We start from the raw sequence: 19,276 nt of genomic DNA, 5'->3' as shown, positions 1-19,276 counted from the left end.
GTAAATTGTAGAATTTAAATTCGTTGCTAGAACTTGAAGTGCATTGCAAAGTGCTTAATATGCCAGACAGCGTGCCAAAAACTCGACTGTGTCATAAACTTTACATTTTCATTTAGGTTCACACACGCACACCCCTAACATACACTGACACACACACACACACACACACACTCATATGTGTTGTACACTTTTGTGTATGTTATCTTGTTTGCTTGTGACCCGCTTGGCCAAACAAAAGCCAATTTTTCATAAATCTTTTCGTGTCCCGCACCGTAACCCGTGCCTCTTGCCTCTTTCCGTGTACCTTGCCTTGCCACCATCTTGCCGCACCCCTTATCACAGTCAACACCCCCATTCCCGCAGCTACGTTGTTGCCTCCTGTGTATGCTAGCCATTTTACGGTTGCATTTTAACCTTTTTCTCTTGCAAAGAAAAAAAAAAGAGAAAAAAAAGAAAATCGCTTTAAATTTAACGCTCTGTTGTGTGGCCATAAAAATGCTGGTTGCGCATACGCCCCGTTTGTTGTCTGCGCCCCAAAAGATACAAATTGCTGGCTCGTTATAATTATGACGTCGTTTTTACTGTTGTCAAGGGGCAGACACAACAGCAGCAGCCGCAGCCACAACCGAAGCCACAGTCACAGTCACAACAACAATAACATGCCACAACATTTGTACGCTCGCATGTTAAGAAAAGTCTCTAAGCAAATCAATTCAAGTTCACGCTTCTTTCAATGGGCTTAAGAATTGCGGCGCGTGTGTGAATTTTTTTTTCTTTGCTTTTGTTCTTTTGCTTTGCATTTGCTTTGCCTTACTTTTCGGGTACTGCATTACTTTACTTTCGCTTCGATTTGTGACTGCTTTTGTTAGCTTTTCGCACACACGTTGACTTTGCCTTCGTATGGGAAATGGAAATGCGAATGGAAATACTGAAATGTTGGTGCTGTGGATGGATGCGATCCCAAAGTTGCTTCAGCTGTTTGTTGCCTTTTTGGTTTATTTGATTTTTATTTTATGTATGTATGTATGTGTGTGTGTGTGTGTGTGTGTGTGTTTTGTTTGGCCTCTCTTCACCATACAGCGCCAACACTTTTCCAGCTGCCTCAATGTTATTTATGTGCATGTCTTTTATTATTTTGTATGCTTTTCTGAGGCAAACAGCGAATCCGGCAGAAAAACGCTGGCAAATCGCTCGTCTGACACGCGCGTGTTTAGCATAAGAATTCGCCATCGACTTTCCTCCTTCATTTGGGAATTGTAAATTTTTTTTTTTGTCTTGTTTTTTTTTTTGTTTCCCCAAAGGCGCTGCGAATAACAACTTTACTTAGCTAATGAAGCGCCTAGCTGAAAACTCTTTCGCCCGCAAAGCGCCAAGAAATAAGTTTGGTTTTTTGCTAGCGAAATCGAAAATATTATCCGATTATAAATAACATTTCAGTCAGCTGAGTTTAATTCATTTAATTTTATTGAATTGCTTTCTATCGGAATTCTGTGTTTTCCCCATAGACACATAAATAATGTCAGCCAAAGTCCAAATAACATATGAAATTGAACGAACTTTTTTTTTTTTTTTTTTAATTTTTAAATTGAGCGCAAAAGTTGATGGCGGATATTACAAAATTATTGCATCAGTGTTGGAGAAATGGAAAAATTGTTTGGCTGTCAACTAAAAAGTTGCGAAATTCTATTAAAATGGTTATCGATTTTGTTTGGGAGCGAAATTTAGTTAAGTGTAAATATAAAGTATACGCAACGCAGTACATATTAAATTAACCTGTTGCTTCAAACCATAAATTGAATAATATATTTAATAGTATGGTGTTCCTAATTGCTTTCTTTGACACAATAAATTGGGCAGTTAAAAATTCTTTAAATTCTTAAAATTGCATTTAATAGTATTTCAGTGCTTAAAATGTTCATATGCATTTAATTTATTATATGATTGGTCAAACAACATTGAAATATTTATTGATACAATTTGTTTTTAATTTTTTAATTTTAATTCTTAATTAATTTTAATATTAATTTACTTTATTTTCTAATAGTTATTTATTTTAATTTTATATATTTTATTATTGAATTATTAAATTAATTAAATTAAATTAAATTAAATTATTTCTTACATTTGTATATACATATATATATATATATATATATATATTAATTTATTTCTTTAAATTGATTAACTTATTAAAATTATTTTTTTATTACCTTTACGTGTAATTTTAAAATACTTTTTTTTTAATTTTATTTAATTTTTATTTATTTTTGCGAAATTATGGATATTGAATTTCATGGCATAAGTTTGTATATATATATATTTTTAATAGTAAATTACATTTATTTGTTAAATATATTTATTAATTTAATTATGAAATTAATTTATTTAATTATTTTTTACATTTATTTTGTATATATTCATTTATTTATTTTAGTTCATTTAATTTATATTTTACTTTTTAAATTTATTTATATAAATAATGTATTTATATTGTACATGTATTTATATTTTATATTTTTTTTTAATATTTATTTCTTTTTTAATATATTTATTTTATTTTTTTTGAGAAATTATGGCCATTTCATTGCATGGCATAAGTGTGTATATATTTATTTAATATTTAATTACATTTATTTGTTAAATATATTTATCAATTTAATTATTACATTAAATTATTTAACTATTTTTTACATTTTATTTTAGTTCATTTAATTTATATTTGATTTTTTAAATTTATTTATTTATATTATGTATGTATGTATTATATTTTTAAATATTTATTCCTTTTTGAATTTGTTTTTTTTTTATTTTTTGAGAAATTGTGGCGATTACATTTGCTGGCACACAATAGTTAACATAACTAACTAGCCCAACCTTTGTGTTCGGCTCGTTGTTGTGCTTTGTCCCTACAACTGTTCATTTGTACGTGTTATTCGCACGTTTGGCTGCTGCTTTATGGCTGCCTTTATTGTGTAGCCCCGACCACGACCACGACCGAGACCGAGACCCAGTCGCAGTCCCAGATCCACTTGCCGACCCACATCCAGAGAGGAGAGGACACCTCCAACTCATCTGATACGCTGTGGCAACATCCTTCTAGTCAAGTTTATTTCTCTAGTTATGCATGTGTATCAAATGTCTGTGCGTGTTTAAGTGTGTGTTTCTTTTACACGCATGTTGTTGTGTGTGTGTTTGTGTGTTGTCGGCGTTTGTTACTCGATATTATGGCAGCTATATAAAAGTACATTTATTGCATATACATATACATGTGTATATATACATATATGATAGGTATTTTTAGCATCGCTTGTGCGTTTTACGTGCGTAACGTGTTAAAATTAACACGAGGCGCCACAAGCAGCTGCCACATTGCGCATACGCCCCGTATGCGTGTGTGTGTGTGCTCTGCTTGATTAAATTGATTGAATTTGATTGCTGTCTGAGCCTGTTGCCTGTCTCCCGTTCCCGTTCCCCCCTGTTGCTCCTTTTGCACTTTGCAACACTGTTGCATATTTCATTGGCGTCTGCAAAAGCAATTAGTTATATGCTCAAAGTAGCTAACTTGCCTCCTGGCGGAGATACAGCTCAACTCTGTGTATGTCCCTGTGCATCCTCTCTCTATCTGACTCGTTCAACAGTTATGCAAATTTGCATAAGTCGTCACACACAGGCGGCAATTTCCACGAAAATGCAACGCAATTGAATTAATGAGTTGACTGAGAACAACTCTTAGGAGATTGGGAAGGGAGCAGAACCATAAGAAAATGTTTTGAATACCTAATGTCTTTATAATGCGAAAGCGTGCAGATAGCGACCGAGATTGAGATACGGTTGCCAATTCAACTTCACTGCTTGCAGCTTGCTTTGCATCTCAAAGACACAACAACAACACCAACTCAAGTCGAGCTCAAGCGTTGAAAATTACAATTACAATGCCACTTTGGTGGTTCGGCAATAATGACTACTCAGAGTCTCTCATCTCAGCTCTCATCTCACATTTGCCTACTCGAATTCAATGTCTGGACTTGGTATTTGTGTGCATTGCTTCCGTCAGCGAGCTGTCTCATTAGCCAGGCCGCATGCATTCTGAGAGGTTTGTTATCTTTTGTTAAAAGCCAGCACACAATAACAAAATGCCAACAATAATAAATACGAAAACATCATCATGCTGTTGCTAATGATGAGTCTGATTATGTTGCATTAAGCTGAGCTGAGCAATAGCCTCAACTAAGTTTCGCATTTCATAATCATAACAAGTGCAACAACAACAGAAGAAGCAGCAGCAGCAACAGCAGTAACTCAAGCAGCAGCAACTGTGGCAAACATCAACAATTCGCCCCGCTGAAGCTGCCCGGAACAATGCCAAACTCACGACGACTCGTGGCAGGGAAGTCAGCCAAGTCAGCAGAGTCAGTTAACTCACGAGACAGCCTTGGTTGCCCAGCTGACAACTAACATCGCTGAGCTGAGTAGAACAAAAGATTCTTGGCTATTCTAAGCAGCACACACTTTATAAATGAGCAACAACAAGCAGAATACTTTATACGTTACACTTGAGTGGGAGACTTATTCTTTAGAGAGAATGTCAACTCTTTTTTCTGCAAATTGTTGTAAAGAATTTCTTAAATTTATTATTTAGGTACTTGAAAGGTCAACACAACTTTAGCTGCTTTAAATTTTATTTTATTGTTTACATAATTGTGATGTAAGAATAAATTTTACTTGCCTTATATCATATTCATTTATTCATTTTTTGAGCTTGAATATTTCGTAAGGTCATGAGAGTTTCTTTCCTTGAACTCCTTCAAGATTCATCAAATTCACATATATTAAAAAATGACAGAATTACAGCTTATTCCAAAATAAATCAAGTACTAAAAATATGTATGTAGGTTGTATAATTTTTCTGATAACGCTGTTGCCCTTCGGCTTCGGCACTTCAATCGATTTCAGTTCAAGTACGGTTCAATTAAGTTTCCAATTAACTTTTCGTCATTCGTCAAATAAATTATTAATATTTTATAAATTTTAGTCAAGATTAAATGCTATTCATGAATTCATTAGTTTACATATTTTCTGTTTTTATTTTATTTTCTTATAATAATTCTTAACTTCTCAATTTCATTCTTCAAATTTTTGAAATATTTTGCAGCTGCTGCTAAAGAGAAGAGTGTTAACTACGCTGTCTATCTTTAAGAACTCTTTGACTCTCTCTCATTTTTCTTAAATCACCTGCAGTATAAGCTGCATATCGAATTTCACACACCCTTTTTAGCTTCAGCTGCTGGGCATAATACTCGTAATGCATAATCTCAATGTGAAAGCCGCTTCAGGAAGCTGTTGAACAAGAACAAGAACAAGGGCAGCGCATGCGCAACATGAGCTTGAGGAAGCATTGTTGTTGTGTTGTTGTTGTTATTGCTGTTGCATCTCTAATGTAGTTGATAAGTATCTGAGCAACAACAACAACTCAAACTCGAAGGTGGGCAAAATACTACTTGAAAATTTTGCAACTTTTCAGCGCTTGATTTCCGCAAGAAAAGACAGAGTTCGCCTGCAGTATTGTGTGTGTGGCATCTATGTCTATGATCTGCTGTGATGTGGCAAGCGGAGAGTGAATGTAGGTTGCTCTAATGTGCTGTGACGCTATCGCTGCGCTTATCTCTCGACGCTGTCATAATACCAAGTCTCTCTCTTCGCTGTGCGCGCCTGTGAATGCGCTCTAATCAATTTCAAATGCCGCTTTCAAACTAATCAGCATTTGGCAATCTCTTTGAAAATATTTTTCCATATGGCTGCTGCATCTGTGTGTCGAGATTAGCGACAGCAGCAGCAGCAACAATGCCAAACTGTCAGCAGACAAACGAAAACGTTTAGCTGCAATAATGTTGCTGGCAACATGTTGCTAAAGCGTAGACGCATAAATCAAAGGAGCACAGCGCAGCCTCAATGTTGCTATCAGCATGTTGCGCAATTCACTACAAATATAAATCACAAGTGCAGTGGTTGTTGTTGTTCTGGTTGTTGTTGTAGCCAGTCCAACCCAGTCGCGAGGCACATCAATTTTTATTGCCGCAGGTCATGAGCAGCCAATAAAGCGAGAAAGCCTTTTGCCAAATGCATTTTTTTGCCAGCGATACATTTATGAGCACATCAACTGATTTCCTATATACTATAATTCAAATACTAGAGAAGTCCACTCGCTCATCGATTTGCCATTTGCTCTTAGTGTCTACTATATATGTATGTTATATACACATATTTCGATGACCTGAGCCCAGCCCCCGGTGCGATTCATCACCATGATGATGATAATGATGATGATCATCATTAAGCGATGAGTGAGTGGGTTGTCTGTCTATCGCTTTGCTTTTGCTTGTCTATTAGCACACAGCACTCTTCTCCTGCTCCACCCCCCTCTCAGTTCCATCCTCTAGTATACTTTTTATGTAGTCAATGTCGTGTGGCATTGTCAGTGTATGTTTTCCCTAGTTGGCATTGCATTGTGCCATGAAATAAGTTGTTGGTTTTACTTCGTTTTTTTTTCTCTATTTCCATTGCAACTTGGCCGCAATGCAACTGAGACATTTCGGATGTGTGTGTGTGTGCAGTCGAAATCCCAATCCCTGAGCCACAATATTGTGTACGTAGTGCCTGCCTTTCAGCCAGGACATTTAGTCTCTCAACTGCTCGGCACGTTCACGAATTTGAATTCAATTTCAGTTGCTCCCAGTGCGCACTCAGTCTCAGCCCCCTTCCAACTGACCTTTTAGGCAACTACAAAAAAATGAACTTGAAAACGTGTGTGTTCTGTTTAATGTTTTCTATATTTAACATATATGTATCATATATAATTATATATCGATCTGCCCTATTTTTGTATTTTTTTACAACTGTCCGTTCTTATCTTAAATATTAATAGTTTTGTTAATTGGTTTTCGCTTTTGGCTTTGTGCTTATTGTTGTACAATTATGTGTGAGAATGTATGAAATATTTATTTATTTTATGCCAAATGCATTTAATGAGCCTTAACTAAATTATATGCAACATATTGTTATTTGGTTCTGTGATTCATTTGTGTGTTGCGGTTTAATAATTATAATTGCATTGCCCCGTTAATTGGCATAAATATTGAAAGATTTAATGCACGCTTTGTGTGTTGTTCGTACCATATTTTCGCTTTAATTTATTCAAAAGCTATTAATGTGCTCAAACTATAGAAAATGTATGTTTCATTTATACTACGAGCCAGATCGTGCGTTCTGTATCTGGTTTATATATCCATTATTATTCAACGCAATCACGCATGAAATGTCGCAATATGCTTTCGCAGTGCGCTACATTTAAAATTTTTCAGGCATATTTGTTGACAAATTAAGTTTAATATATTCAAATATTTATTTTTACACCCGCGATGCTTAGAGTAGAAGCTTTTTATTAGTTGTTGTGGGTTTAGATATACATATATAGTATATTTTCAATTTGGTATGTAAATATACCAAATACACTCTTCAGTATAATTTAGTATTTTCGGATAAAAATTTCATACATTGATGCGGAGCATATTAGTTCACAAATTAAGTTTAATGTTTAAAAATATTTATTTTTCCACCCGCAAAGCTTAGAGTAGAAGCTTTGTATAAGTTGTTGTGGGCTTAGATGCGCTGTATGTCAGTCTGATATGTTTTCAACATAATAGTATATCGATATACCAAATACAGTGTTTGGTATAATTTAGTATTTATTTGGTATATTTAGTATATTGATGTGGATCATATTAGTTAGCAAATTAAGTATAATCTGGAATATTTTCAACGTAAGAGTATAGTATATCGATATACCAAATAGAGACCTCAGTATAATTTATTGGGTATATATCTGATATATTGATGAGGAGTTTATTAGTTAGCAAACTAAGTTGAATGTTTTGAGAATCTGGTATATTTTCAACGTAAGACTATACTAAATATTGTTTTCAGTATGATATAGTATTTTTAAGTAAATATTTAGTATATTTTTAGAGTGATACCGCACTTTTCGCATTTATTAAAAGTGATAATGACTGTAGCTTCTTAGCTTGTTTTAACCCAAATTCTTGCTGTTTGTTTAATTTATATATTTTGAGGAATATTTTACACTTTAAGCTGCTTTAATCGAAATGCCCGCTTTCAACTGTAGGGCATCAATCATTGCGATATGATCTGGCAATTTGTGTCCGCTGTCCATCTGCTTTGTGTCTCGTGCTCTTGACAATTTTGACATTTGTTGGGAATGTCTGTCAGACGAATTGCACAATTTTTTTAATGCATTTTTCACGCACATTTCTTTTTTTTCTCCGCTTCGCAGGTGACAAGGAATTTATTTCATAAAAATTGCTGTAGAATAACAGTGTAACGACAATAATAACAACAGCATAAATAATTGGCAAGCGAGGAGAAGACATCGACAACGATAACGTTGTTGGAATTCGTAATAAGCCAAAGCTTTCGCCCATCGCCAATCATCGGCATAAATCGTTTAGTGGGCCCCATTTTAAATTGTCAACACTTGGCATGATAAATGAAATAAATTTACGCGAAAAAAACGGCGAATGCTAAAACGCTTAACCTACATTTCAGAAAGCAGCTAATTAAACTGGCCGGCGTTGTGTGTTGTCAATAAATCAAGAACTTCTAAGCGAACTATGACACAATGAAATCCTCTGGTAATGCCGACGACATTCATAAATTAGTTCACGGACAACACACAAAAAAATATGACAAAATACTAAGATACCTTTTCAGTTTCTTTTCAGCCTTCACAGTTCATTATTAATGGGCAAAGTGAGCTGCGGGTTTGTCGGGATGCCAAAGAGACAATTAATAAACAATTAGATGAAAGCAATGTCTCAACTTCTGTGCTGCTGTGTTGCAACAAGTGGTTGCCCCTCGAAATTGAAATTCAATGAAACTAATTCCGTAATACTCAAATTGCTGTCTAAAGTATACATATAGACTATATAGACAGATGACTAATTTCGCTGTTAAAAATAAAGCGCCAAGTAAAATAGCCTAGGAAAATTGCCAAGAAAATTGGCACGCTTCTTATTTCATACGCACAGCCGATGAAACGAACAGAAAAACAACAAAAGTGAAACCGATGATATAATACACTCGGAAACCATTTATAAAAGAAATATGTTGGATGGCGAGCTATTATTTATGAGCAAGATTTCAAACATTTATATATTTTGCATATACAAATTGTGTATTCATTCATTTAATAAATAAATGTAAGCTAATTTATAAGAATATTATTTGTTAAAGTATTCTTAAGATGTTGATTATAATTGTAGTTTGGAATTTTATAATATAATAATATAGCTACAGCAATTAGACTGTTATATTATAACTTTGTGCCAATACCAACATAGTATTCGGTATATTCGGTATATCATACCATATTAAATATGTTAGAAGGCACGATTATATTTATGAGCAAATATTCTGTTTAAAAATCTATATATTTTCCATATGCCAACTGTGTTCCTAACTAATAAATAAAAGCAAGCAAATTTATAAAAAATATTATTTGTTAAAGAATTTTTCTTAGTTTTTTATTTGCGGATTAACTAATATTAGTATTATTAGTATTGAATTCTATAATATAATATTGTAGCTACAGCAATATAAACAGTTTTTTTTTATTTTACCAAATATAGTGAACTAATTAACTAGCTGAATTATGGTGAAAAAGCTTTAGACTGATCCAAACAAGCAATATAATATAGTAGCAGCAAATGTGATACTCAGATATATATCTAAGTATTTCTGTGGTTTTCCTTGTTCTTGTTCCAAATGACAAATCGTTGTGCATTTATTACAAAAATTGAAAATAGAAAGTGACGAAATTGCCAAAACAAAAATACATATTGTGTAATTAATAATGCCAAAATAATGATTGTAAAATGTGAAAACAATTTTTAATGCTGCATTTGCCAAATTTTATTGTGGACATTTTAAATTTTCGTTGTGTGATTTCGTTAATCATATTCGCAGTTTTATAAACAATGTTGATATCATCGAGACCACAAACACATACATATATTTAGAATTTATTTTTAATGGCTTTTTTTTTACGACTGGGAAAATGTTGTGTGCCGAAACACGTCGGCAGAAGAGGCCCGCGGAAAAGAAGGCATTAAAATAAAAATAAAAGTAAAAATACAAATTAAAATTAAAGCAACTGCAGGGCAGTCCATTAAAGTGGTCCAACACCCTGGGAACAAGCTTTAATGATCTACTCGAGGCAACACCAATAAAAAAAGAAGCTGAAGCTGAAAAAAACAAACTGGGAAATGTTGGCAAAGACTTTGGCAATCGAGAGATTGTTGAGGAGGGGCCCAACATGGATGGAAGCCGTAAAATAAATAACTCTGTGGCACATGGGCGCCTCAGAGTTAATGAGGAGCGTTCTTCCCCCATTCCCCCCTCCCAAACTTCATCTGGCTGACTGACTGACTTGACTGAGATGTGAACTTCCGCAGGAAATGCAAATAAACAAAAAAAACTCAGTCTCCGACTAGGAAAGTCTGGCGGACTAAAAGTTCCGCCAAGCACATTTTTGTTGGCCACTTTGAATTGATTTTTATGGGCAAGCTCGTAAGTATTTGATATTTATGCACGCCCGCAATTTGTATACGCATTATAATCTACACAAATAGCGTCGAGTACATGACAGCTCCCCAAGTTGGGGCAACTTCTGGTGCTCTGTTCTGTTTGCCTGCTTGTTTATGTAAATGGATAGTGGAGGGGGCCACACACGAAGCCTCAAAAGCCTGAAACCGTTGTCCAAAAAATAAAAAGTACGTTTACATTTCAACTGCAAAAGCGGATGCCTTTAAATGCACCAACCTTTGAAAATAAACATTAAAAATATATATGTATAAATGTAAAGAAAAATGAGGGAAAAAACACACACACTTAAGGATTGAGAGATCGGGAGTTTTTCAGCCAAGCGCTCGCTCTTAACGCTTATTTTGCTCGTCACTGCAACTTGATTATGCTTTATGGCCAGGCTAAAAAGCTACTGGACCATGCCCAGAGGGGCGCATCCCCGCATCCCCCAGAGTGGTTAAGTCCCGCCCATGGACCGTAGCCACGCCCTCGTCTCCCACTGCACAACTTTTTCGCTGTCCCAATTTATGAATTCATTTTTTTTCATTTCACTTCTTTGCCTTTCGGCTGCTTATTTTCCCTCCATGTCTGTGTGTGTGTCTGTGTGTGTGTGTGGGACTGGACGTTGGCTTTTCTCATTTTAATGCGCAAACATTAACAGCCAAGAGTTTTGGCTTTATTATTGCTCATTTGCACAGCCCGTGTCCCCAGTTAAGTTAATAACAACATGTTGTAAATTTCATTTGTGCAAATAAAGAGAGCGAAAGAAAATCCCTTCAGCAGCGCCATCTATGGTCACTTGTTGGCAATATGCCACTTATGTTTAAAGTAGTATTTTTTAATGTTATATCATTAAATCTTTTTGTCGTTTCATGTTCTGATTTACCATTGCTTAATTGTTATCGCAAATGCACGAGTTGAATTAAATTTGTTTGTATAAAGAAAAGCGCATAAAAACCTCTTAAGCATCGCCATCTATGGTCCGTTTTTTTTGGCTCCATATCATTAAATCTTTTTTCTGATTTACTTTTGCTTAATTGTTATCACAAATTTCAGTTAAGCGCTAAGTTTAATGAAGATGCCAGCAAACCAGCCAAATGCAATGAAAAAACAAATGAAAAACTTTCAGTTCTTTTCCGTCAAGACTTCAGTTTTTCATTTGTTTTGTTAGTCTGCCATTTTTGGCACTTTTTCAGTCTTCATTCCTTTTGTTTTTTTTTGTTTTCGCTCAAGTTTTGAGTACCTTTTTTTTGTCGAGTGTGTTTTCGGCAGGTTCATGAAAATTCAATAAGTTTTTCAGCTAAATGAATTTGGCTTTTAATGCATACACTTCTCTTCTTTTTCTTTTTGCGCTTTTCAATGTGTTTTCCACAATTTTTTTGTTCTTTGTTTTTGCTGTTTTGGCTTTTGTTAATGTTGAGCTTCATAAGTTTTAATTAGCCGCATTTTATGCGAGTCCATTTAAATCAACAGCAAGCAAAAGAAACTGGAACAGGAATAGGAACAACAACGAACAAGGAGTCCAACAACAGCGATAAGCCATTAAAAGTGCAAAGGAAAAATCATCCTTGAATAGCTGGAAGGGACGTGTATTTTTAGCACAGAGTGTGAGAAAATCAATTAGCCTAAACTTAGCAATCGACTCGATTCTCAACTCTCGTCTGTCGTAGTCAAGCCTACCCTTAACTCTATGACTTTATATGTATGTGTAGAGAATGGGGGACGAGTCACAATTCAGTTCATATCTGGTTGCACGCTGCGCTTCCGTTCGTCGTACGTTTCCGTTTCCGTTTGCTGTCCCTCGCTGGCCCCTCAGTTCCACAGTTCCTCAGTCCATCTGAATACCCCGAGCCTTGGGCAAATATTGAAACAACTGATTAGTTTGAGTGAGTTGCAATTGTTGTGTGAGTTACGATGTGTGTACAAGGACTTAGCTCTACTCTGGCCACATCTGAGACAATAGCTCAATTTGGTATTATTGCACTCGATACAATATTGCAATATTGAGATATTCATGGCATTTAATTGATTTAATAGTACAAGCAAAATACCTTTTGCCATACATGTCAATTGCGTTCGGACTACGAAATTCCTCTTTCAAATGCATGATATCTATACAATTGTGGTTACGAGTACATTGATGAATTATTTGCCAAATAAATGTAAGAGTGAGCAAAGAGTTTTCGTCCAAAAGTGCGCTATGATATTTGAAAGATGTGTGTAGAAACTGCATTGCTGTTGAAGTAGTTTAATACTCTGCAGCTTAGTTTACAAAATAATTTTGAATGTTTATTAAATTTCTAATGAGATTACTGTCATTATTATAGTTCATTGGTAAATTTACTCATAATAAATTAAGTGAGGGGAATGGAAATCGATTTTGTCATTTTACAAAGCAATATTGAAATTGTTGATATGAATCTATTGACTATTAATTTAATTACTTGGTTCAATGCATCGCATAAATGTATTCTAATAAAGTAATAAACCAATTTGAATAATTTATGACAATATAAAGTTACATTTTTTGTGAATTCAATTAAACATATAATTTCTAATTAAATTTGCTGTAAGTGCCAATCTTTTTATTGTCATATTATTATTTTATTTATTTCTTTTGAATTTAAAAACAATGCGATATTAGCATTGAAATATACCAAATTAAAATATACCTTGGTATATTTTAGTATTTTTTTGGGTTTTTATTTGTAAGTAGTATTAACAAGTTTGTTGACGATTTTTCCCACATCTTAAGCCAAATAGCTCTTGGTATATTTTAGTATTTTTTGGGTATTAATTTGGAACTATTGCAGTATTAACAAGTTTGTTTAGGACTATTGTCATGTGAAACATGGCTTTTGGTTTATTTCACTATTTTTGGTATATTTATTTAGTATATTTTAAATATAATACTGCATTGTTTTTAAAGTAACATTTCTCACTTGTTTGTATTTGTCTATTGTTGTCATATATATATGTATTTAGCATATTTATTTCCTAAATTAGCAGCAAGTTGAGTTCAACTTCCTAAGAAATGAAATCCCACACACTCCCATAAAGTTGTTCTATCGAAATTCTAATTTACTGAAGCAATTTGAATTTGTTGACAATTTCACTTAATATTATAATTATATTGGCAATGCAAATGGAATCAACTCAGTTTTCAATTGGCCCCAGCTGCAGTGGCTTTGACACGTTTTAGTCATAGAATTCCAGATGTTTGAGTGTTTGAATGTTTGAGTGTTTGAGTATTTGGGCAACAGCCAAATACGAAAACGAATACGAATACGAGTCGAGAGTTCGAGTATCTACTTTAGTATGTATAGATATACTGGACTATATAAATGTCAACCGAAAACTTAAATGGCATGCGAGTCACAGACGTTTTCCTAATGGAATCACAATTTCCCCACACACACACACACACTTACACACATACCTATACATATATAAAGTCAGTACACACACATATATGAAAGTTAAACCAGAATTTCTGTGTATTTTATTGTTGTTGTTGTTGCCCAACTTAACTGCAAAAGTTGAGCGAAAATAAAGCGACCTCTGCTCCGGACGGTGGGCGTGGCAACCAATAGATAGCATGTAAGAGGGAGAAAGAGGGAGAGAGAGGAAGGGAAAAGAGCGTGGGCGGCAGAGAAATTTGGCCAAATTGAACTTAATCAAATTGAAAGAACGTCGAGCAACATTTGAGCATTTTGCACGCTTCGTTTTGTTTCTGGTGCGCCGCCAACTTGGCCAGACGTTTTGGCCCTAATGGCAAGTAGGGTCGTCTGTAGAGGGGAGGGGGAGGGGAGAGGAGAGGCGACAGATAGGCAAGTGAGCATGAAAACTGAAATGACGAATTGTTTGTTCTTCAAATACCCTGTGAGTAAATGTGACAAAATGGTTGCTTTGACTATAAGAATATTCGCGTTACAAAAGTGTTTGCTTAATTGTCAGTTTTATGGCCGATAAACTTGTCTAAGCTCAGGCACTATAAAAGACTCGTTATTGTTTATTTACGTTTGGGAGAGATTTAGCTGGGCTCTAAAACATTTGCTAAGTACACGGCTTAAATGATGTTCAAGTCCTTGGCTTACACCTGCGGCAGCTGCTGTTGCTGCTCGACTGTAAACTGATTAGGTTGCTTCCTCGTGTAAACAAAACTCTTTTCTAATTGCATTAGAGTGCAATTTATAGTTGAGAGGATTCTATGCTAAACTGACCTACAAATTATGCAGTGCGAAAAGAGCTGCAAAGCCTCCTTTTGCTGCTTGCTGCTGGCTGCTTCATCTTCATTCTCAATTCAGTTGGCAACTAATTGAGTTGTTGCCACTGCAGTTGCAGTTGCAGGTGCAACAACAACAACAACAAGAATAATGCCACTCAATTAAGTGACTATAAAGACTAAAGGAATCCAAAAAGCCAAAGCCAGCATCTTGGCTGCAATTTGAATAAGCGCTAAAATACATTTCACGTGACCTAATTAATCGAAGAGAGAGAGAGAGAGACAGAGACTAAGAGAGAGAAAGAGATAGGTAAAGCGACGCTACAAAGTCGCATTAAACGTTTTAATTACAAATTGCTGCAGCAACAATAAGAGTTAGCTGCATTGTCTTCAGTTTGCCACTTCCGCTGCTAACAAGCGTATCCTTGTTGTCCTTTGTCGTGTTTTGTGCTCTGCAGCATCCGGCTGTCTCTCAGAAGCACCTTTAAGCACCTTCAACTCGACAACCTGTTCACAACACACAACATACAAACAAAAGCAAAACAAACAATCGCGCAATATACTATATTTTATATATATATAGCATTTTTTACTCTTGTGTTTTTTTATTATTCAAACGCATTTTTCACTATCTCTTTTTCTCTCTTTGGCGGCTCGGACTGTTTGTAAATTGAGTGTTAACCCATCCACAAGCCAAATACTGTGGTTGATGACCAACAGCACTTACAAACAGGGTTAACTGGGTCACCCACAACACACACACACACACACTGCACAAAGCGAAACGCACACAGATTATGCCAGATGGACATATAGCATATATGTTACATATACAACATACATATCTGTGGCCATGCAATATCTCTGTGCAATATCTGTGCCAACCATTAGCCTAGGCGGGCAGATCATCTTTTAAGACTGTAATTACTCAGACTGTTGGCACGTGTCGTGCATGAAAGAGAGAGAAACCATCACCAAAAAGCTGAACAGTTTGCAGATATCTTTTTTCAGTGTGCGCGCCATTAAATAGCTGCCATTAAATATTTAGTAAGTGTTCTTGTGACTAAGCTTCGTTGTTGTTGCAGCTCTGAATCTGAGGCACTTGTAACAGCTTTAATAACTATGATTTTCACTTGATATTTTCTTAGATATAAGACTATTTTATGTATGACGGCTTTTTTGAAATACAAAATAATTATGTATACTTTAAGACTGAATAAAATGACTAAATATTAAATATCTGCAACTAAGATAGTTGCGTGATTTTTCCTCGACATTTTGATGGCTAAAAAGTCAAAATTGTATGACAATAAAGTATTAATTGAATTGCTACAATATTTATATAACAGTTTAACTGAAAGTTCATGAAAATGTTTTTATAAATATCGACTGAGAATTGTTTGAAAACTTTTAATTATCTATTTTAAATTGTGTTATATTTGCTAAGCTTTCAGAAAATGTGTCATCAGCTAAGCATTCCTGGTTGTTTGTTTAGTATGTATGTATTTAGTATTTTAGTATTTTTACGAATTAGGCATTATTTTTATTTCAATTTAACTAAATTCAATTACTAATATTTTAATATAGTCCTCCTTTGTCGTAGTTTTATTGTTTTATTAGACAATATGATATATTTTATTCTCTATGGTATATTTTATGTGCACTAAGATGTTGCTTTCTGTATATTTTTTAGTATTTTCTGGAATATTACAAATCAGCTGAGCATTGCTGACTTGTGTGCTCTAATTTTATAAAAGATTTTGATGAATAAAGCATTATATTCATTTCAATTAAGCATAATTCAATTATTAAAATTCCCAACCACCCATTGTTGTCAGATTTTTGTTGTTTTGGTGGACAATCTAGTATATTTTAATCTACATGGTATTTTATTGCAGTATTATAAATGCAGTAGCATACCTTCGATACATGTTCAGTATTTTTGGTATATTAATTCGGTATATTTTAACTACAAAACAGCTCGCGCTGTTTTGGTTTTATTGAAAATGGTTAAAGAATATCTCATAGCCGGATTCACTCGGCAAGCATTAGCATTATTTTTTGCTTAATAAAAATATATTGTATAAATACTATTAAATATTTAGCTTATGCATATTTAAGCTATGGAAACAACTGTTCCACTTCACCAAAAAACAGATTTACTTTGCCATATTGAGTACTATAAACTAAACAATTTAAATTTATTTTAGCAAGTGTGGCAAATGTGTTCATAAATGTTCACAATAATTTTCGAATTGCTGTTTTAATGTGTTATTCCAGCAAATTCAATAGCACAGCTCCTCATAAATAAGTCAAGTAATAATAAAAGTAAAATATTTAAGATATACGAACATTTTCCTCAGCTATGATATAAGCTCACTGTTGGGGATTTAGTTGCCCAAAATATGTTAACTCTCACACTTGACGACAAGTTTTGAATATTTAATAAGCGTGTGATGCAATTAGGGTTGAGTTAGTTGCTGGCATAATTCACTGAAAGTTCTGGGCAAATTTGATTAATGAAGTCCGCCCCAGCTCAATATTTGCTCACTAATCGCTCCGAAACTGGGCTATTTCAGCTGCATAAATTGTTTTCACAGCTTGTTAGATGAGAGAGCGAGAGAAGAGAACATACGATATGTATTTGCAGTTTATTCATGTGTATTTTGGCGTGCAACTTGCAACGTGCAAATGCAACGCAGTTGCAAGTGCTCCAAATTGGCCATGCGACATGTGGCTTGTGTCATGCTCCTAAACATGCCAACCAAATCGATGCGCCTAATTGGCTTTGACCAATTCAGGCGAACCGAAAGCCTGCACTTCCATGACTATATATATTTCTCTCTCTGTGTGTGGTTGTGTGCTGAACAACAACTGCAACATTTATTAATATGCGTGGGCTGATGCCGCACGACAAATAAACGCAACAACTTCATTAGCGCAAATGTTGTTCCCGTTTGCCGACTGATTGACTGATTATGGTCAAGTGTTCGTCGTTGTTTTGCCAATTCCCCCAACTTCTCTTCTCTTCTCTTCTCTTGGCAAATTAACTGCATAGTGCATTAAGTGTCTGTTGTTGCTGTTGTTGCTGCAGTTTTGTATTAATTATCGAGCTCGCAACTCGAAAATATTTATTTATTATGCACTCGCCGTCGTTCGCATTTATTTTTGGCTCGTTTTCGGATTCGAATTCTTGTAATTTTTATTGAAGCTGAAGCTCCATGCTAGCAAAATGTATCGTAGTTTTTCTTTTCGTTTTGCTTAATTGCGCGTGTTGCACGCGGCGTATGCGTTATATTCGCCATGCATTACACATACGCACTGTTGTTGTATAGAGATGAAGGCAACGACGCCGCGTTCGCTCGAAAATCAACAAGCAAATATTTTGCCAACCCAGGCAACACACACACACACACACCCATACGCACACACACACTCGTTTTGTGCATGTATCAAATGTTGGAATTTTCTTCAATATTTTTGTTGTTGTTGCTGTTGCTGCGTTTTCTTTCTTTTTTGTTTTTCCTAACCCGACAGAAATGTTGGCTATTTTTCGTGTTGTCCCGCTGCTTGTTTTAGTTTCGTTCAACAACAAAAAATTGTGCCATTTGTTCGTAAGCTAAAGGGTTGCTTTCCGTTTTGGCCAGTTAACCAATTTCCCAGCCAGCAAGAGAGAAAGACATAAAATATGCGTATGCGTGGGCTTACCTAAAAATAGAAGAAGAGATAACAATTGATTAGATTAGTTATTCAGAGATGAATTTCTATTGTTAGACTAGGCTTATACGTATTGTCGCAGACAATAAATTTAGCTTTTGTTCTGCTGCATGACAATTGAGTGTTTGCATTTTATTTCAATTAGATTGCACTTCACTTTGACCCATCAACTTGATGACTCGAATAAATGTGCATTAATTTAATTTACTTCTTTATTTCCTTTTTTTGTGTGTGTGTGGTTTTTGCTGTTCTGCTGTCACTTTGGCAAACAACAAATTCAAATTAAGCGCTGCCAACGTTGAGATTCTATTTCGTTCCGTTGCAGCGAGTAAATAGACAACAAATGACTTTGCGCTGCCGAAACGAAAAAAAAAGAAACAATGCAAAAATCTCTGACAACTCGAAAATGTCGCGACTTTCGCACAGGATTAGCGTATAGAGTCTGAAGTGTGTGCGAAGGGAAGTAGAGAAAAGCTGACAAAGGCAAGAAAACTGTAGCAGCAGCTGCACAAAGGCAAATAAGTGAAGCTAACAAAAATAAACGAGAAAAGAAGCGCGCAAAAAAAGATGCAACCCAAGCGAAGCATTAACAAGTAAGAAAGCTAAAGACGAGTGTACTCGACTGTGAAATACCTGCTACCCATTTCGAGTATTCATTCATTTTAAAATATACCAAAT

General features: G+C 35.0%; 1 protein-coding gene across 2 annotated transcripts in view; it reads right to left on the bottom strand.

The window, feature by feature from the left end:
• The window catches only part of LOC117570477 (trichohyalin), a 67,485-nt gene that overhangs the window by 34,527 nt on the left and 13,682 nt on the right, over positions 1-19,276 (bottom strand). The gene's annotated exons all lie outside the window — the stretch shown is intronic.

This window comes from Drosophila albomicans, chromosome 3, assembly GCF_009650485.2.
Source record: "Drosophila albomicans strain 15112-1751.03 chromosome 3, ASM965048v2, whole genome shotgun sequence".
In the NCBI taxonomy this organism is placed as follows: domain Eukaryota; kingdom Metazoa; phylum Arthropoda; class Insecta; order Diptera; family Drosophilidae; genus Drosophila; species Drosophila albomicans.
Note: the sequence above shows the minus strand (reverse complement) of the source record. Positions and strands in the feature narration are given on the sequence as shown.